Raw genomic sequence first — 22177 nt, 5'->3', positions numbered from 1 at the left:
TTATAATTATGAACTTATTTTAACCGTATATAAATTTAATAATATTTTAAAAAGTTGTTTATTTTAGATTTTTCAAAATAATTCTTTTTTAAATAACTGTTTTAAATGATTTAAGTAAACTAAATCATCTCTTTTTATATATGTTGTTTTACTTAAAGGAGAGAATGACTCTGTAAAGCTAAAAGGGAAGGAGGTTTAGGTGTGAAGGGTATTAGGCCGGATAATATTGCTTTTCTTAGTAAGTGGAGATGAAGGATTTTTTAAGATTCACCTTTGCATTGGAGAGACATTTGTAAGGAAAAATACAAGTTTTTGGAGTTTGGTTTCCTTTTGGGAGGCATGGAAGGGGAGCTTCGAAAGATGTCTCATAGATTCTGGTATGATATCTCTGTGGGGATTATCCTTTTGTGTGTTTCTTTTGAGAGGTTTTTTCTGCTCTATGAGAATAAGTCTCAGCTGGTGATTTCTTTGGGTGCTTGGGAATGAGATGTTTGAGTTTAAAGCTTTAGGTGGAGACAGTTTTTCCTTGTTTAGAAGGAGGAGCTATTTGAGGTTTTGCTTGTCTTTATCACATGTATAGTTAGAAGTGACCGGGTTAATGCTTGGGTTTGGAATTCAGACCCAACTAGGGGCTTTTCGATTGGTTTGAATTTTGACAACAAGTTGACTCTGACTTGATGTATTCCCTTATATTTTATTTGTCTTGATACTTCATGGAAATCAAGTTCTGAAGAAGAGTACTTATTTCCACCTTATCACTTTTTTGCAAAGCGTTTTTCAATCTCAATAAGGAAATCTTTGCCATTTGTTATCTCTTCTGAGATAGTACCCCTATAGACCTCAAGAATGTGGTGCTTAATGGTCATGAGACTCGTGTGATTAGAACAATCACACTTCTCATAATCTTTCCTCTATTTAGAGGTACTAGATTCCATAGGAGAAGCTGGTTGTTTGATCCTTAATGCAAGGTCAAGATCCATGTTACCAAGAACAATTTCCATGTTCTCCTTTCATTCCTTGAAATTTGGCCCATTAAGGACCGAAACTGAATTCATATTAGCATATCTCAAAGCAATTATATATATAAAAATATAACAAAATAAACATTATAAATATACTCATATAAAAGAAAAAAAATTGAATAATCAATATGTTCAAATAATGGCAGAACTCATCTCAAGATGCCTAACGCACCATCAATATCGAGTCTTTGGACACTAATATTAACTTCAGTGGTACTCTTGTTCTAATGGTTAAACATTTATAATAGAACATATCAAATAGTAAGCCTCTCTTTTGATTGATTTATCATTCACATGTGAAATCTTATAATTATTACATGTTTAAAATCACAAGTATGTATGAAATATGGCAAACATTAACTGTCCTTTGGGACAATTGATACTCACATGGATAAACACACACACAAAAGATTTTTTTAAACATTTCTTATAAGCAATTGTAGCGGGGTATTCGTTACCTTTAGATTTATTGACTAAATCAAAAGTAAATCATACAATTCGAGTCGTCACTGCACTTCTATTTATCCAAAGGAAAGGTTAGAAAGCAAACAAAAACCGAGAAGTTTTATCAAATCAAAAACTAATAAAAATGTCAGAGATCTGGGTAAGGGGGTTGGTTATGCAATGGGAAAGTTTTAAGCACCCAAATCATCCTTAATACTCTAAGGGAGCCCTTTTTACAAATGTTGTATGGTAGGTTGGTATTTGTGAAAATATTTGTGCAAACATGATTGGGGAGATGAGAAAAGAATATACAATACTTACAATTTTGTGTTTGAATGGATAAATCCATTGCCTACGTGCCATCTTAAAAAGGTAGGATCAAAACCTCGTAGTTTGGGGTAAAAATCTCAAAATAAGTTGGTGACTTGATTGGTCAAAAGCCTTAAGGTCTTTTGTTATCAAAGGGAGAAAACTCAACCTAAAACCACAAATCCACCATGTGAGGAGAGCTTCAACATACTAGTGAGGGATCCACCCTATAATAAGTATGGAAGACTTATAGTCCAATCACTAAGGATACAGGTGAGTATTACATCAACCTCTATGATAACTCAAACCTAATAGCTAATGTTTATGAAAAGCTTTGGAAAAAGTGGCCATTGGAACCACAAAAACAATTGAGTGAGTTGTATTTACAAATGAAAAGTATTCACAAAATAAAGTCAAAGTTGACTTATGATTCAATTCAAAATAAGTGTTATGAAAAGAGTTTGAAAAATCAAAGGCATAGTGCCTAAGTTTCTAATTTTGAAAGCAATGTTAATGTTTGCACAAAAGTTTGGCTTGGGTTAGAGTGGAGAGAAGAAGAGAAGGGCTAGATCCTAAACATGCAAAGATGAGGGAAGAGAAATAAAACCACTTGGAGTTCCCTTCTTGAGATCATAAAGATGATCCAAGTTGCTCCTTTCCTTTGGAATTAGCAAGCAATAAGCAATTAACTCAAGCCATCAAGCAAATATTCAATCAAGCTCCTAGAAATCTTCCAATTAGCTTTTGTCTCTCTGGTCTTGGATACTCATGACAATGGTCTTTCTAATAGCTCAAGTTTGTGATCCCTATCACAAGAACACACAAATCAAAAAGTTCCACAATGCAATAGAAAGAATGGACAAAAGTGAGTTTAGAATTAGAGTCATTTCAATCCATCTTTAAAGATTAAGCATTCTAAAGGCATGAGGCCTAGTTGCTCTTCAACATATTTAGCATTCTAAAGGCATGAGGCCTAGTTGCTCTTGAAACTCCATTTAGCATAGGTAAGGTCCTAAATCTAAGTTCTTTCTCCATTTGCATTGGATTCACACAAAAAAAAAAACAAGCACAAGGCAATAGTATATACACAATAATGCGCTCAAGTGAGCAAAAGGGAAATTGCATAAACATAAACATGAGTTCAAGTGAGCAAAGGGCAAAGACAAATGAATTAATGAGCAAGAAATTAAATTGCATTAAAGTAAATTGCAAGAATTAAATGCTTGAATTAAAATTTAGTGATTAGTAGTTAGTGTTAGTGTGCCATAAGGAAATTTAGCGCTATGTTAAGCAATCGTAAGTGGACTAATATAGTAGTCACACCTATCTGAGGCCGGTCAATAAAACTATAGGCAACAAACACAAGTTAGAGATCATGACTAGTAAGCCAAGCTCCTACAACTTGCCATGCCAAAAGAAAAAGAAGAATGACCTTGTATGGATTTAGGTTTTTTGCTTGACCAAGAAGCAACCTATCTCTAATGCAAAGCAATTCACTTGATCCTTTTTTCAAGAGGAATTTGATTTGAATCAAAGAAGGTTAAGCCCCTCATATGTCAAGGCTAACCACCAATCATTAACTCATTGGTCAAAAAGAAAAAAACAAGAAGAAGAAGATGGAAATGGAATGTACATAATTGAAATTCAAATAACATAACCAACACACATTGATCAAACATAAATGGAATTAACATCAATCAATGGTAAACAAAAGTGAGATGAAGCTTAGAAGTCAAGAAACAATAAAAATATTTTTGGTATTTTTGGAATTAAAATAATACTTGAATTAAAATAAACAAATAAATGTCAAACTTCAAATCCAATTTAAATCAACTTGAAAAAGTCCAATTGGATCATCATAAGTCTAACATGGTCAAATAAGGCTTGACAAAAATTTTCATCATTTTTTGAAAACAGAAACTAATTTTAAACAATTAAAAAATGAAGAAAAATAACATAATTGAACTAAAATCTCAAATAAACCTCAAATCAATCAAGAAATTGATGAGAATATTTTTCATAGATCCATCATCATCCAAAGATGTTAAGAAAATATTTTTGGCATTTTTGAATATTGAAAAGTATTTTAAATGAATTAAAAACAATCAGAAATGAAATAATTCACAAAAAATATTAAATGGAATCAAAAAAATAATTAAAAATCATTTTTAGAAACTAGAATTTAAGAGAATTTTTTAGCAATTAGTCCCATATTTTTGTAATTCCAAATAAAGAAGTTATGAATTTTTAAAAATAATTGGAATAAAAGAAAATAAAATAAAAATTCAGAAATTGCAAAAATCCACAGCGCCTGGATCTTGGTTCATTAATTGACGTGGCGCATCTGGTGGCTGAGAAGCGCGCATGCATGGAACACTTGAGTCAACAGCGAAGCACAAAGCATTTAAAATAGTCAATCAAACCAAGAGCCAAGATTAGATCTGAAGCAATGGATCAAAGGGCCAGGAACTCATCCACGTGGAGACGGTGGTGGAAACTACCGTCTTCTCTAGTGAACCTCACTGTTTCCGGCCAGAGTTGCAGGTTTTCAAACCTCAACCATAATACACGATCCATACATCATTCGAAAGCTGGGGTGATGTACATCACCCCTGTGCCCTTAGTTTTTGCTTAAGACTCTCATAGAAGGAGAAATCTGAGATGGAAAAACAAGGTGTTCAATCTGAACTTACTCAATTCACAAAATTAAAAGCATAAACCAATTTCCTCTCACATGAGGACTTCAGAGGTACCAACCAATACAAGAAATGCTCAATACAAGAAAAGCTTTTCGATGCTTGATCCACTCCAATTCTTCAGTGCAGCTTGTTCTAGAAGTAACAAAGAATCTAGGCTAAGAAATTGTAAGTCAAAGATCAACCAATGAAGTTGAAAATTGAACTTGAAAAATTGAGAGAAAAATCAGAATTCCTTTGAGTGGGGGTTAGGGATTCAAATGTGCAGAGCTTCAGGCGCCTTTAGGTTGAAGTTTGAAGTGTGTAAGGCATTCTATTTATAGGCAAGGCTGATGCAAGCAAGGAAATACTCGTGTGTGCATGAGCTTGGGTCCTCCATGCATGGGCCTGTACAGGCGCATGTGAGGCCTAAGAGCAATGGAAATTGAGTGCTAAACATCAACCAAATGAAATTGGACGCGCAGATTGCAATGTGTAAGCTTGTGCATGGAATTTTAACATGGTATGCATAATTGAAACCAAAATTTCATCTCTTCGAAAATGCCATTTGAAAAATTGAAACATAGGCATGTGGGTAATGGTTGGAAAGGTCTTGAGGAACAAATGTTATGTTGAACAAAAATCCATTTGGAGTTGGGAAAATATTGAAAACTGGTCATGAAGTTCAATGTACAAAACATGTATATGGAAATTTTGCCAAAATGGACTAACTTCAAGCCCTTCTGTTTCAATGATGCAAGCCTCAAATGACAAAACCTTCAACATCAAAGTTGTAGATCTTACAAGACAATCAATTTGGAATTAAATTTTGCATCATTTGGATTTTTGATGAGAAAGTTATGGGCACTTGAAGTTGGACTTTTTCACATTTCAATGGCTTTGGTCCAAAGTGACCTATAATGTTTTGTATTATCACATGTGTTTATTTTGGGATTATGAAATTTTGTCCAACATAACATTTGAAGTAGACATATTAAAATTTCCAATTCATTTGGTACCACGTCAAAATCATAAAAAATGAAGGAGTTAGGTCCTTGGGAATTTGACCCAAAATTAGGGTTTCAGTCAAAATGAACTATAATGTTTTGAAATGAATGATGACCTTCCAAGTTTCAAATGGATTTTTGATGAACATGAAAGTTGTTCATATGGTTCTTAAGAACCATTTTTCTCTTGGGGTCATCTTCATTTGACAATCACATAAAAAGTTAGGTCTCAGTGGATTTCAAAATAGTTAGATGAATTGACTGATCAACTTCTCAAGTCCAAACTTCAAATCTAGATGAATGAATGATTGAGGACACTCACATGGGCTCATATATGCATAAAATGATGAATGAAATAACTTCCCTTGATTGTATTTGATCATAGGTTGAGGTTGCTTCATGAGCAAGACACAATCAATGCACAATTGAATTAGGGTTTCCTTGGGAAACAATCCTCAAGCCCTTTGGTTTATCTTGATCAAATTGACAAATTGAGATACTTGAGAGGCATATATGATAATTGAGAGCTTTGTGAACCATTTTCATGCTTGCTTTCAACTTCATCTGGCCAATTCTTTGAACATAGGGGCCTCCTAGGAGCTTTGAATCACATGACTGCTTGAGCTTCAAAACAAACAAAGTTAGTGACATATTTTTGTGCTTTTGGTTAGTAAGCAAAATAAGAAAAGCAATAATATACAATTCAAGCATGCTTGGTGGTCTCAAACCAACTCACACAAGTCCCAACCCAAGGGTAAGGAGCCAAGATGCTACGATCCTTGAGGCAAATGCAATGTGCAATTTTATGATGCCATGAGGAATCTTAGGGTCAAAATTAGGGTCTTACAACAATTTCTAAAAAAGTGGTCACCTTAGTGACATTTTATTTTAGTTGACTAACTCAAAATGTTAAACTTTGTATATAATTATTAATCGTAGTCAAAACCTGAACAAAACTGTACCAAAGTTAATGGATGAAATAACTAAGGGGCACGACCATGAAAATCAATACGACATGTCCATGTTCTAATCAGTGTCTGAGTTTGTTATGCGAAGCAAAAAATACAGTTCTGAATTTTACAAAAAATAAGCCCAGATTTCCCCCCCCAAAAAAGCGACATTGAAACAGTCCGGGTGACGGTCTAGGCATCACATGACGTGACAATCCTCACACGCTAAGGACCGTTTGTCATCCGACAATGACAAACGTCATTTAGAAAGGCGTACTCGTCATACATCGCTGACGGTCGTCGACAGGGACGGGGTTCCCCTCAACCATTGCGGAGGGTTATCGGTAAAGATTGTGTTTGTCACTGGGCTTTGGAGCATGACGGCCGTCATACACTCCCAGACTGCAATTTTCGCAGAAAACAACAACAAATTAAAAAATAAACAAAAATTGTTGAGTTTGATTCAACATCCAATACGAATTTTATGAAGACATCATCAAATAAGACCGAAACATGAATTACAATATATTTACATTAGTTTTTACACAAATTGGAAGACCAAAGTAAATCCCAATTTCAAAACCCTTATTTCAAAATCACAAAAATCAAATTGAAACAGACATGAGTCGCTCTGATACCACTTCTTAGATATTTTCATTGTCGAATGATCTCTACCCATATAGAGATCAAGAACAAAATTCTGATCTAAACATGAGTTCATATCTTATGAACTCATATCTTTAAAACCCATACCTAAATACAATATGGTAATGAAAGTGGAAGCGTACCCGAGTTTGCCATTGAAATCATTGAAGGTTTACGAGTATGGATCTTTCCATTTATAAATTACCTTAGGATTTCTTGATTACTTCTGATGGGGATGAAGAGAGGATACCTGATAAACCATATTGATCGTTCTTCTACAAATTGGGATCATAACCCATATAAATAACTTCCATAGTATTACTACAATTAGTTTTCAATATTCTAATTTATCCCCTCATCAAATTAGAATATTGACTTATGGTATCCATACAGTAACCTTTCGTAACATATATGCCCTTAGCCATATACTTAATATTAATTAGACCACTTTAGTTTTGGATGATTAAATAATGGCCCTAAAACATATAATATTACAGTTGTAACCCAAAATTCTAAAAATTTCCAACTGATCACATATGTAACTTTACACACGTGTTAGACTTTATGAGCTCAAAATTTTCCATTATATACTTCAATCATATCCAAATAATCTCGTCCTTTAGTTATATCAGTATATAGAACCAAAGTGATTTTTGTTATATCAGTCATAACTAAACTCATCAATGATTACTAATAATGACATAACTAAATGAGATAAATTCGTCATTAAATGTGTAGCATGAAAATCATAAGAATGTGACATGTACATGTTGATTTTCAATTGGTCCTACTTTATGTTAGTGAGATCATTCAATAACCTTGTTGTACAAAGTATAAATAGATGGATATCAAACTTTATAAATTAGATAAAATATTCAAAACCAGAGTATGCATACATAATACCAAACATAGAACACAAAATTTGTTAGATCTGGTATGTAGTGATTGGCTTCCTCTTGGAAAAACAAGTATTCAAGTTAGATGTTGGACAAGATGTCCTGACATGCTGGTTCAAATTCGAGTATGCCCTGATTTAGTTTCGTGTAAGATTTGTTTCTATCTATGAGACATCTGAAGATACGCTAAAGATTTATTTCACGAGATATATGAGTCATGTTATCAAAGTAAAGATGTCAAAACATTTTAGGAAACATCTCATTTGATTGAAATTAAATCTGCAGAAGATTGTGCAGAGTCTTTGGATCTGTTGTGAATCAATCCCGAAGCCCATGTCTCTCCAATGCTATTTATAGATCGTTTCTAAACCTAAGAAGGCATCAAAGCAACACTGAATATTGTATGTGTTAGGGTTTAGTTGTCTTTGCTTTGTGTGAGCCATTCGAGTATCTCCTTGATACTTGAATTGGACTTGTTTTATTGAGTTGTAATTGTCAATCCCTTAGAAGCTTTTAAGCAAGAGTGGATTCTGTTTTCTGATATAAATTGTTGTCACTGTTGTGTGATTAAAGGGAAGTGAGAGGGGTCTCATATCTAGGAGAGACTTAGATAGAAACGTCTACAGGTAGAGATTAGGTGAGAAATTTATAAAACCTGAGGTTGTTTAGAACTTCCAACTAATTATGTGATATTGGATTTCATTCCTGGTAGCCCCCAGATGTAGGTGACATTGCACTGAATTGGGTTAACAACTACTTGTGTTATTTACTTACGTGCTCTTATTTAAATCCTGATGTTGTTTGTGGTGTGACAATGTGTTAACCCTGGTGTCGTGATATCGTGTACGACATCTGGGATCTGCATGCCAGAATTTCAATTGGTATCAGAGCAGGCATCCTGCTCTATTTCTGGGTGAGATCTGGGGAAGATACTTTCTGGTACCATGGATAAGGAAGGAGGATTTATTAATAGATCCCCCCATCTTAGATGACTCAAACTATGACTATTGAAAGGCAATGATGGTGGCATTCCTAAAATCTATGGATAACAAGACCTGAAAAGTTGTCATCAAGGGTTGGGAACATCCTGTCGTGAATGACAAATATGGGAAGGCTACTACTAATATGAAGCCTGAAGATGACTGGTCTATGGAAAAAGATAAATTGGCTCTTGGAAACTCCAAAACTTTGAATTCCCAATTCAATGGGGTCGACAAAAACATATTCAAGTTGATAAACATGTGTACTATGGCTACAGATGCATGTGAGATCCTCAGAACTACTCATGAAGGCACATATAAAGTGAAGATGTCTAGACTTCATCTCCTCACTACCAGATTTGAAAATCTAAAGATGAAAGATGGTGAGAATATTCATGAGTTTCACATGAGTATTATTAAAATAACAAATTCATCTAGTGCCTTGGGAGAAAAGATGTCAGAAGAAAAACTGGTTAGAAAAATGCTCAGGTCCCTACCTAAGAAATTTGATATGAAAATCACATCTACTGAAGAAGCTCAAGACATCAACAACATAAAAGTAGATGAACTTGTTGGATCACTCCAAACTTTTGAATTAGGTATTAGTGACAGATCTGAAAAGAAGAACAAGAGTATAACTTTTGTATCCAACACTGAAGATGAAGAGGACCAATGTGACTTGGATACCGATGAAGGAATGACTAATGCTATTGTACTACTTGGAAGGCAATTCAACAAGTTACTAAAGAGAATTGACAGGAAGTCAAGACCAAATGTCAAGAATATTCCATCTGACATCAGGAATAACAATGACTTTCAGAAAAGAACAAGAACAGAAGAGAGATCCAATCAAGGTAAAGGCATTTTGTGTCATGGGTGTGAAGGATTTGGACATATTAGAGCTGAATGTCCTACATATTATTATAACAAGATTTGGTTCTGCATCTAAACCTTGAGTTTTGATGATAACAACATTGTATTTGTGTGAGAACAATTTTGATACCCTAATGTTTGTTATTGTGTAGCTTTAACAAACAATTTTGATTTTGATCATATGATGTGCAACATCATCAGTTTCTGAACCTTACATTCCAAATTCACTTCTACGTTACAATTAGAAGTTTTGAAAGACGTCAATATTGTTGCTGCAATGTTCTTTCTGCTTTTGCGTTATCTCATCCATCGAAAGCTTCTGAGGACAGTCTGTATTGTTGTTGCAATGCTCTTTCAGTTTTTTCTTTTGGATGTGAGTTTGATCAACAAGCTTATGAAGAATGGGAAGCTTCTGAAGTTGTGTTATGTAGATGAAGATTATGAGAATCTCAAGACAAACGATTGAAGTTATCAAGGTTCTAATTGAGGTTTCTGAAGAGTCTAAAGATTCTGAAGACACTGAAGAACTCAAGCCAGACTACTGACGCTGTCAAGGTTCTGACCCAAGGTATTGAAGTTTCTGAATCTAGCTCTCTACTTATTCACTTCATGCTTCAACCATATTTTATAAGAAGCCAGTGAATCTGAAGATAAGATCAAATGGGAACATGATCAAATAGTACATATTACAAATCGAACAACCTTTCAACTACCCGATTCCGTGGGCAAGGACTGTACTATTCATCACACCTGTCACTGATTATATGGGTGAAAGGACGGTACATGGTATCATTGCTTTCTCATCCAACAGTGGACAACCGTTCAAGGAGCTTTCCCCATTTTTCCCTCCAACGGTCACATGCTTACACTATATAAGCATGCATTGGAGACTTGAAGAATTTCGCTGAACAACACAAGTATTTTGACAAGATAATTTTCTTTGTGAAAAGCTATCATCTTTTGTATATAGTGTTCTTTAAGTATTTTTTATTCATTTGTGTAAATCTTCTTTTGAAGAAGCATCTGGTAACACATAAACTTTTATTCAAACTATTTGTTTGAGACCTTAAGGAGGTTATTCTTGAGAAGACAAAGAAAATTGTTCTTTGTGAATCCTTGAGGAGACTAAGGTTTAGTTGGATTCTTGAGAAGACAAAGAATGGTATTCTTAGTATTTATTGTAATCTGTTGATTATAGTGGATTAAGTCCTTGTCTATAAGGAAAATCACCTTGGCGGGTAGACTGGATTAGCTTTAAGTTTCAAGCGAACTAGGATAAAAATCTTTGTGTTTTTATCTCTTCATTATTTAACTTGTTAGTGGTGTTTTTTTTTGTGGAAAAAGCTCTTGCTTTTAAAACCCAATTCAAATCCCCATTTCTTATGTTTTTGACACCTTCAATTGACATAAGTGCTCTGATTCTGATTGTGATAAAAGGTTTTTATCAAGACCTCACAATGTTCAGTATCGATCCAATTGTGTGAGAAACAATGGTTGTTGCTAACGCTGTTAATAATAATGATAGAGATTATTACAGTGCTAACCACCTATTTTCGATGGTGACAAATTTGACTATTGGAAAGACAAGATAGAAAGTTTCTTTCTTGGTTATGATGTTGATCTTTGGGATCTCGTAGTTGATGGCTATGTCCACCCAGTAAATGCTGAAGGAAATGTTTTAGCAAGAAGTGATATGTCTGATCAACAAAATAAAGACTTCAAAAATCATCATAAGGCCAGAACCATTTTACTCAATGTTATCTCTTATACGGAGTATGAGAAGATAACAAATAAAGATTCTGCCAAATCCATTTTGACTATCTGAGAATGACTCATGAGGGAAACACTCAAGTAAAGGAAACAAAAGCCTTGGCCTTAATCTAGAAATATGAGACTTTTAAAATGTAAGATGATGAAAATGTTGAAACCATGTTCTCAAGGTTTCCGATGCTTATTGTAGGACTTAAGGTTCTGGACAAAGGGTATTTTATAGCTGATCATGTTAAGAAAATTATCAGAAGTCTTCCCAAAAAATGGATACCTATGGTAAATGCATTAAAGTTGGCTAAGGATCTCAACAACATCAGTCTTTAAGAACTCGTTAGTTCTTTAAGAAGTCATGAAATTGAGCTAGAAGAAGATGAACCTCATAAGAGAGGTAAATCTGTAGCTCTAAAATCCAAGCCTGAGAAGACTAGAGCATATCAAGCTGAGGAAGAATCAGAAGGATCTTACGAAGACTCAGAAGATGATGATGAGTTGTCTCTAATCTCAAGAAGAGTCAACAGACTCTGGAAACACAGACAAAGTGGTCAAGGTAAATTCAAAAGAGTTAGATGGACTGTTGGTCGCTTCGAATCCTCATCTGGTGAAAAGAAGCAAACTTATGGAAAAGTAGTTATCTATTTCGAATGCAAGGAGCCATGCCATTACAAGAATGACTGTCCCAAGCCAAAAAAGAACTTCTCCAAAGTCAATAAGGGGCTGATGGCTACCTAGGATGACTCAGAATCTGAAGAAGAAGGTTCTGACAAAGAAAAAGCTAATGTTACACTGATGGCAACTACTGAGGACCCCATAAGCTATAAGGAACCAGAAGACAAGGTTTTGTCAGAATCAGAATCCGACTCCGACTCTGAAGAGGTATGCTCCAAACAATCTCGTTCTGATATTGAAATTTGTCTTTCTGAAATGCTGGAAAAGTACCAGAGTCTTCAAAGCAAATACAAGGACCTTAAACAAGTCCAAGTAATTACTTCTGAAACTCAGAGAGAACTTGAGAATGATATATCCTCTCTAAATGAAAAAGTATTTTCTTTAGAAAGTAATAACACTGCTTTGGAAAGCAAAGTTTCAAAACTAGAGGAGGAAATGACTTCATAAGTTTCTGGTATTGATTGCGTCATCAGATATAACAGAGCATTCCAATACTTTCTGGCTAAAAGCATAGATATAATCAAAATGACTTCCTTGATCTATGGAGTTAGCAGAAATGGCAAGAAATTTTTGGGTTGTACAGAAACTACAAAACCTGACTGTCATACGGTGAACTGACTTGGTGTGGTTTGCTTTGGAAAGCAAATGTCGCGGTTAGCAAGAGTCGCCACCGACTTTTCTTTTATCCAATAAGGAAAGGTGGAAAAGAACATGAAAGACCTTAGTTAGATTTTGGGTTCGGGAGGTACATTATACAAAGGGAAGGTGTTAGCACCCTTTGTATCCATGGTTATCCATGGGCTCTTAATTGCTGGATCACTTATGTTATTTTCCTTGTCTGAAAAAGTGTTTGTGAATTGCTTAAAAAAATGTTTTGAAAAGAGAGTTTAACTTTGTAATAATTCTTGAATGAATGTATACAAAGTGGTTATCTCGTTTAGTTTTGAAAATTACTTAGAAAAATATAACTCGGTAATGATTCTAGTATGAATGTATACCAAGTGGTGGTTTTCTCAAGATGTTTTGAAAGGTGTGGGGTGTGAAAAATGTTTTAGGTTGTGAGCCAGCAATTAAGGGTTATACCTACCCAAGGTCTTTATGGGCATTTCCTATCCTTTATGAGGGTAAAACTGTCCTTACTATTGAGAAGTAAGTAGTTTTATCCTTTGGATGTAAAAGGGACATCGATTGGTCATCGAAGGCAACATTTGTAAGGATACCTTAGCATTCGAAGGGACAATCATCATTTAACCGTAGGCTACAACGAAGGGTCATCGAGGGACAAAATCATATATTCGAAGGCAACATCCGAGGGACTATGATTTATTTTATAGGGACATGATGATTTAATCGAAGGGTCTTTGCTAAGTGTATCCCCACATTCACGGGACATGACCATAATACCATAATATCGTGAGGCAACAAAGAGAGGTCCAAGATCACATATTCAAAGGCAATGTTTTACAATCAATTAGGTAGTTGTAATTAGGTAGTTAGGTCCACATTAATTAAGTAATTAGGATGAATCTCCACATTAAAATCAATTAAATAATTACATTAAAATCAATTAAGTAATCAGGATGAATCTCCACAAGGGTATCCCACAAATAAAGTGGGATACCTAGCAAGCTACCCTCTTTGGGAGTATGTGAGTCCTTACAATATTCAGCAAACAGGTCAGAATACCAAATGGGGATGCAATCGAGGATTACACCGCAAAAGAAACACAGCATTATGAATGTCAGGCAAAATAACGCAGGATTAAAATAGAACAGATCAGATAAGCATAGAACAGAACAGCCAAAATATTAGCGACTGTCACGTTCGCCTCTGCCTCACCTAGCGAAGGCTTAGCGAATACTCGCTACATGCTCGCTTAGCGATGTGCTAGCGAGCGGCTGCGGGTTTTGAATTTCAGAACAGTACGATCTCAGCATGCTGCACGTCCTATGGCATTCAATTATAGAAATAACATGGTCAAACATTCAGGATATTCAGGCATATTTGAGCTCACATGCAAAATCTGATTACATATCCAAAAATTCAATCATGATGCATTATGTATTTAGAGATTACAGATTAGAAGCATAAAACAGTAGTGATGCGCAAACCTGTTTGCAATTGAATTGCAACGCTGAATTGGCAGATCACTTTTGGTATCGGATTGAGTTGGACGGAGGTAAACCTTGTGCAGATACGTTGCCTTCAGGGTTTCCTTTAGGGTTGCTCTGAATTCTCTTGGTTAGCCTCCAAGGTTTGATTTCTAGGGTTCCGGTTCGTCCCCTTCTGTCCGTCTTCGTCCTCCCGTTTTCGTCCTCTTTTTCTGACTGAAGTGCTGGTATTTATAATGCTTTTTGTGACCTAATGGGCTCAGAATGAAGCCCAGAATTTTCTGGTATTCGCAAGCTTCGCTGGGCGAGTGGCGTAGCGAAGGGTTCGCTAGGCGAAGGATTTGCTCGCCTAGCGAGCAAGTCAGTTTGGGCCATTTTCTGGATTTGGCCACCTGTATGCTGGGTCTTTGTTCCCTTAAGGTCAATGTCTTGAACAATAAGTTGGAGTGCCTTGAAAAATGCCTTGTAATATTAACGGGCAAATTTTGGGGTATGACAGCTGCCCCTGTTTAATATTCTTGAACCGAGAGAGTTAGAATGGCATGTACGCCATTCGTGGTCTGGAGGTGGAAGAATATTAAACACTAGAATGCCCCAAAAATTTGCACTTGTTAATCAGAAGTTATTCCTGATGGAGATGGGCTTAAAGATGCCATCCAGGAAGTTTGATGATGAGAGCTTCAGAATGCGTCGTACATTAGACGATATCTGAAAACATGGATGTCATACCGGGTCATACGCTAGACCGTATAGTGAGTAATCCATTAGGCTGTCGACTTCGCTGGGGAGTCAGAGTGTGTTATACGCTGCTGGGGATAAAGGATCAGAATGGATTGTATGCTAGCTCGTATCTGAATTGCAGAACGAACCGTCCGTTAGGCTGCATCTGGAGAGGTAAAGATCAGAACGGATCGTACGGTAGATCGTATCTGAGTAGTAGACTGAGTCGTCCATTAGGCGGGTGACTTCACTGGGGATGAAAGATCAGAATGGATCATACACTAGATCGTATCTGAGTAGCAGAATGAGTTGTCCATTAGGCTGTATCTGAGATATAAGGGTCAGAATGGATCGTATCTGAGTAGCAGAATGGACCGTCCATTAGGCTGCATCCGAAGAAGTAAAGGTCAGACCGGATCATACGCTAGATCGTATCTGAGTAGCAGAAAGAGCCGTCCGTTAGGCTGCCTCTGGAGAAGTAAAGGTCAGACCGGATCATACGCTAGATCGTATCTGAGTAGCAGAAAGAGCCGTCCGTTAGGCTGCCTCTGATGATGAAAGGGGTAGTCGTACGCTAGACTACACTTCAGAAATGTACCATACGCTAGGTAGCATCTGAGGGAATGAACATCCAAATGGGTCGTACGCTAGATCGTCTCTGAGCAGAATGAGCCGTCCGTTAGGCTGAATCTGATGATGAAAGGGGTAGTCGTACGCTAGACTACACTTTAGAAATGTACCGTACACTAGGTAGCATCTGAGGGAATGAACATCCAAATGGGTCGTACGCTAGACCGTCTCTGAGCAGAATGAGCCGTCCGTTAGGCTGAATCTGATGATGAAAGGGGTAGTCGTACGCTAGACTACACTTCAGAAATGTACCATACGCTAGGTAGCATCTGAGGAGATGAACATTCGAAGGGGTCGTACGCTAGACCGTCTCTGAGCAGAATGAGCCGTCCGTTAGGCTGAATCTGATGATGAAAGGGGTAGTCGTACTCTAGACTACACTTCAGAAATGTACCGTACGCTAGGTAGCATCTGAGGATTTGAAGATCAGAATGGGTCGTACGCTAGACCATCTTGAAATAGTTGAAGGAATCATATGTTGGGCTGAATCAGAATGAACCGCAAGCTAGGTTATATCCGATGATATTTGTATATGCTGTATCCGCAATAAATGTCTGGGATGGGCTTAGAGGTGCCATCATTAGGAGGATGTCAGGATGAATGTTGACATGGAGTATATCTAAAAGATGTATTTGGATCTTGAATGTAATCGATGAAGATATCCGTCTGAATGGATCTTTGCTTTGACTGTATCAGGAGGATAATTAACCTGAAAAGTAAAGTTAGCTTCATGCCATGTCATGATGCATGAGATGTTTTATGCTTCTGAAAATAAATGTGAACATTGTATGCATGCGTATATTGTGAAATGATGTAATGAATGAATTATGCGTCTGAAAATTTTGCCAGGCGACTCCCTGGGGAAAATAAATCCCCATCTTCTGGTTGGAGATGCTTGTATTGATGACCCTTTTCTTAGCTGGGGTATTTGATTTCTGTCCGATGGTAGAAATGTTCAACAGAAGCCTGGCTGGGGGTGGAACGGATGACCACTTTGTCTAGTAATGCCGACTTCTTCTGGGGAGTAACTGGCTTTGCTGGGGAATAGAATTAGCAACAGATTCATTGGAAAGCATGGTTAGACCTTCTCCTCGATCCTGAAGTCTTTTGTAATTGCTATTTCCGTTTTATGCATGCATTTTTGACAAACATCGATCATATTCAAATGCACATATTAATTCAAATTAAATCAATGGACGTTTACGCAAACAAAACAGAGAAAGTAAAACAAAAGCATCTTTTTGGGAGCAAAGTTGTATTGATTTTGAAAGAGGGCCTATAAACAGGCAATTTCGAATACACGGAGACAGAAATCCTAGTAAGAGGAAATTGTCGAGAACATAAAGAAAAGCTATGAAGGAAAAGCCCGGTTGATTTTAATTCTGCTACTGTCATTATGTCTTCAAGCATCTCATCTCCTGCTGTCGGATAGAAGTGATTGGCTTGTTCGGTCCCTTGAACTTGGATGAAGTTGTCTGAGAACGGGACATAGTCATACGCTTTTAATCCCTAATTTTTGCCTGGACCGCCCTTTTCAGGTTTTCAGTCCACCAGGATACCCTTTTTTGCCCAAGCCGCCTTTTCAGGTTTTCGACTTGCCGGGTGTATATTTTTATATGTTTATCCCTAATTTTTGCCCGAACCCTTTTGGTTCGCCGGGACGCCCTTACTTTTGCCTAGGTACGTCGACCTAGCGGGTCTCTTTTATGCATAGTATTTTTTAACTATGTCTGCGTTCACGGGATGTGGGAAGTCTTCGCCATCCATCGTAGCAAGTATCATGGCTCCACCAGAGAATACCTTCTTAACTACAAATGGCCCTTCGTATGTGGGAGTCCATTTGCCCCTGGGATCACTTTGTGGTATAATGACATGCTTGATCACCAAGTTGCCAATTTGATACACCCGTCTCTTGACCCTTTTGTTAAATGCCTGGGTCATGCGCTTCTGATATATCTGCCCATGACAAATAGCCGCAAGTCTCTTTTCATCAATCAAATTTATCTGATCGAGTCGAGTTTGAATCCATTCATCCTCGTCTAAACCTGTCTCTTTCATGATTCTTAGAGAGGGAGTCTGAACTTCCACTGGTAAGACGGCTTCCATTCCGTAGACTAAAGAGAAAGGAGTTGCCCCTGTCGAAGTGCATACTGGAGTGCGATAACCATGAAGAGCAAAGGGCAACATCTCATGCCAGTCTTTGTATGTTACTGTCATCTTTTGTATGATCTTCTTGATATTCTTATTAGCAGCCTCCACGGCGCCGTTCATCTTTGGCCGGTACAGAGAAGAGTTATGGTGTTTTATTTTGAACTGCGTGCAGATTCAGTAATCATCTTGTTGTTCAAATTGGAGAGAGCAGGTTTTCCAAATGTATATTTGATAAGATCCATCTTAGAAATCAATAAAGTGGTATGATTCAACATATACTGTCTTAGTCGGCGAGCAGCCCACGCCAAAGCACAGCAAGCTTTCTCAAGCTGTGAGTATCTTGTTTCACAGTCGGTACCTTTTTGCTAAGGTAGTATATGGCATGCTCTTTTCGACCAGACTCGTCATGTTGCCCCAGCACACCCTATTGAATTTTCTAACACGGTTAAATACATGATTAGAGGTCTTCCTTCAACAGGTGATAGGAGATACTTCTTGATTTTATCGAAAAGCTTCCTGACATTCATCATCTCTTGACTGTTCTCAGTAATTTGAAGATGGGTTTGCAAGTAGCAGTCAAATGGGAGATAAATCGGGCAATGTAATTCAAGTGTCCCAAGAAGCTTCTGACTTCTTTCTTGTTCACTCTAGTACTCAGATCGACAGTTTCAATTGATTATTCTTGCGGCTGTATGGTCTTTTCTCCTTGTAGTAACAGTCTGGCAAGTTCTCAGGTACTTCACAATCTTCCTCACTTCCATCCTCGGCCTGGTAGATCGGATTTTCAAAGTCATAATGAACAGTAGCAGAATTACTATCAATAGGATCCAGAGTGGATATGGATCGGCAAATTGTTACGTGAGTGTGTGCAAGAAAACATAGCTTATTTGAAAGATGACAGGAAAGATAAATAGCACAATATTTGAATGCAAAAAGGTCCATTGATTTATTGAATGTGAATATGCTTATGAAAATGACAAAACATTTAACCAAATTTGATACATTAGATGAGCAATAACAATTACTCCTGACTAAAGGAAATCGGGATAGTGTCTTCAGCCTTCCAGTTATTGAGTCCGTCACCAGTTGTTGGGAAAATCCAGCTATCCAAGTCATAATCGTTATCAGTATCTTCCACAGCATTGACAGTCTCGTCAAGATTAGGCAGAGGAGTAGGGATGACATTAGGAGTCCCCGGAGGATCAAATTCAAATTCTCCAGCGTCGATCATATCCTGAATCTTATTTTTCAACAACCAACAATCGTTTGTATCATGCCCGGGGCTATCGGAGTGATATGCACACCTGGCATTGGGATTATAACTAGGAGAAGTAGTGTTGGGTTTTGCAGGAGGATCTCTGAGGGTAATTAAATTTGCTTTTAGCATACCCTGCAGTGCTTGTGCTAAAGTCATATTGATCTTCGTAAACTACCTTCTTCTCGGGTTAATGTGACTCACAGGTTTCTTGTCTTTCTTCTCGAGCAATAGAGCCTTCAGTTCCTCCTGCCCCTTGGATAAGTTCAAGATCATCTCCTGGAGTTGAGCATTCTAAGCCTGGAGATCCTTGACAATTTGTTCGAGGGCCATTTTCCTGTTTGCAGGAAAACCATGAGAATATTGATCCCTTTAGAGTACCTGTTATGCGATGTTATGTTATGCTATGCAATGTATGAAATGTTTTCAATGTTAAAAGTCCTTGAAATGGTTAGTATAATGCCATGATGTCATGATGTTATGATGTTATGATGTTATGATGTTATGATGTTATGATGTTATGATGTTGAGTAAGTAACAAGCACAAGCAAGTCACACAACCATCATTCCTAAGTTTTTAAGGCTTGCATGAGTTCCAAAGGTAAGTACCCTTCCCACTGAAGTTTGGTTGGTTCAACCTGTCCTAGAATAGTAACCGGGTTCTAGAAGGATCTCAAATCATTGACCTTCCTTTAAGTCCACTTCAGTGCAACACCAAGTGGTTGACCGAAGCTTCCCTAAAGTCCAATCTCAAAGAGTGTAGTATCGAGTCTCAACCAACCCCAGTCGGAACCGAAGTCAGTTATCTCACTACTTCCTAATGGCTAGGATGAGTCAATTAGGGTTCTAAAGGTCTGGTTAATGCTTTGATGACACCACGCGGAAGCCAAATTTTTCCTCAAGTAAACATGAGGAACATCAAGACATCCAAAGTGTCACATTAACCGTAGCCATCATTTTGACCATTCCAGTATACGCCGGATAGTCGCGATGATCTTTTGCTACTTACCTAAGGTACACTAGATCCGGGTGTAGGATCTTTCACTCAAACATACCCATGCAATCCCTTAAAAGTAAATCAGACAATTTGAATAAGTGATCTTATTTTTAAGGTAACCTCTCTTTAAGGATCCCCAGTGGAGTCGCCAGTTCTGTCATACGGTGAACTGACTTGGTATGGTTTGCTTTGGAAAGCAAATGTCGCGGTTAGCAAGAGTCGCCACCGACTTTTCTTTTATCCAATAAGGAAAGGTGGAAAAGAACAGGAAAGACCTTAGTTAGATTTTGGGTTCGGGAGGTACATTATACAAAGGGAAGGTGTTAGCACCCTTTGTATCCATGGTTATCCATGGGCTCTTAATTGCTGGATCACTTATGTTATTTTCCTTGTCTGAAAAAGTGTTTGTGAATTGCTTAAAAAAATGTTTTGAAAAGAGAGTTTAACTTTGTAATGATTCTTGTATGAATGTATACAAAGTGGTTATCTCGTTTAGTTTTGAAAATTACTTAGAAAAATATAACTCGGTAATGATTCTAGTATGAATGTATACCAAGTGGTGGTTTTCTCAAGATGTTTTGAAAGGTGTGGGGTGTGAAAAATGTTTTAGGTTGTGAGCCAGCAATTAAGGGTTATACCTACCCAAGGTCTTTATGGGCATTTCCTATCCTTTATGAGGGTAAAACTGTCCTTACTATTGAGAAGTAAGTAGTTTTATCCTTTGGATGTAAAAGGGACATCGATTGGTCATCGAAGGCAACATTTGTAAGGATACCTTAGCATTCGAAGGGACAATCATCATTTAACCGTAGGCTACAACGAAGGGTCATCGAGGGACAAAATCATATATTCGAAGGCAACATCCGAGGGACTATGATTTATTTTATAGGGACATGATGATTTAATCGAAGGGTCTTTGCTAAGTGTATCCCCACATTCACGGGACATGACCATAATACCGTAATATCGTGAGGCAACAAAGAGAGGTCCAAGATCACATATTCAAAGGCAATGTTTTACAATCAATTAGGTAGTTGTAATTAGGTAGTTAGGTCCACATTAATTAAGTAATTAGGATGAATCTCCACATTAAAATCAATTAAATAATTACATTAAAATCAATTAAGTAATCAGGATGAATCTCCACAAGGGTATCCCACAAATAAAGTGGGATACCTAGCAAGCTACCCTCTTTGGGAGTATGTGAGTCCTTACAATATTCAGCAAACAGGTCAGAATACCAAATGGGGATGCAATCGAGGATTACACCGCAAAAGAAACACAGCATTATGAATGTCAGGCAAAATAACGCAGGATTAAAATAGAACAGATCAGATAAGCATAGAACAGAACAGCCAAAATATTAGCGACTGTCACGTTCGCCTCTGCCTCACCTAGCGAAGGCTTAGCGAATACTCGCTTAGCGATGTGCTAGCGAGCGGCTGCGGGTTTTGAATTTCAGAACAGTACGATCTCAGCATGCTGCACGTCCTATGGCATTCAATTACAGAAATAACATGGTCAAACATTCAGGATATTCAGGCATATTTGAGCTCACATGCAAAATCTGATTACATATCCAAAAATTCAATCATGATGCATTATGTATTTAGAGATTACAGATTGGAAGCATAAAACAGTAGTGATGCGCAAACCTGTTTGCAATTGAATTGCAACGCTGAATTGGCAGATCACTTTTGGTATCGGATTGAGTTGGACGGAGGTAAACCTTGTGCAGATACGTTGCCTTCAGGGTTTCCTTTAGGGTTGCTCTGAATTCTCTTGGTTAGCCTCCAAGGTTTGATTTCTAGGGTTCCGGTTCGTCCCCTTCTGTCCGTCTTCGTCCTCCCGTTTTCGTCCTCTTTTTCTGACTGAAGTGCTGGTATTTATAATGCTTTTTGTGACCTAATGGGTTCAGAATGAAGCCCAGAATTTTCTGGTATTCGCAAGCTTCGCTGGGCGAGTGGCGTAGCGAAGGGTTCGCTAGGCGAAGGATTTGCTCACCTAGCGAGCAAGTCAGTTTGGGCCATTTTCTGGATTTGGCCACCTGTATGCTGGGTCTTTGTTCCCTTAAGG

The sequence above is a fragment of the Lathyrus oleraceus genome, chromosome 5 (assembly GCF_024323335.1).
Source record: "Lathyrus oleraceus cultivar Zhongwan6 chromosome 5, CAAS_Psat_ZW6_1.0, whole genome shotgun sequence".
In the NCBI taxonomy this organism is placed as follows: Eukaryota; Viridiplantae; Streptophyta; class Magnoliopsida; order Fabales; family Fabaceae; genus Lathyrus; species Lathyrus oleraceus.
The sequence above is the reverse complement of the archived record's forward strand: the minus strand, read 5'-3'. Positions refer to the sequence as shown.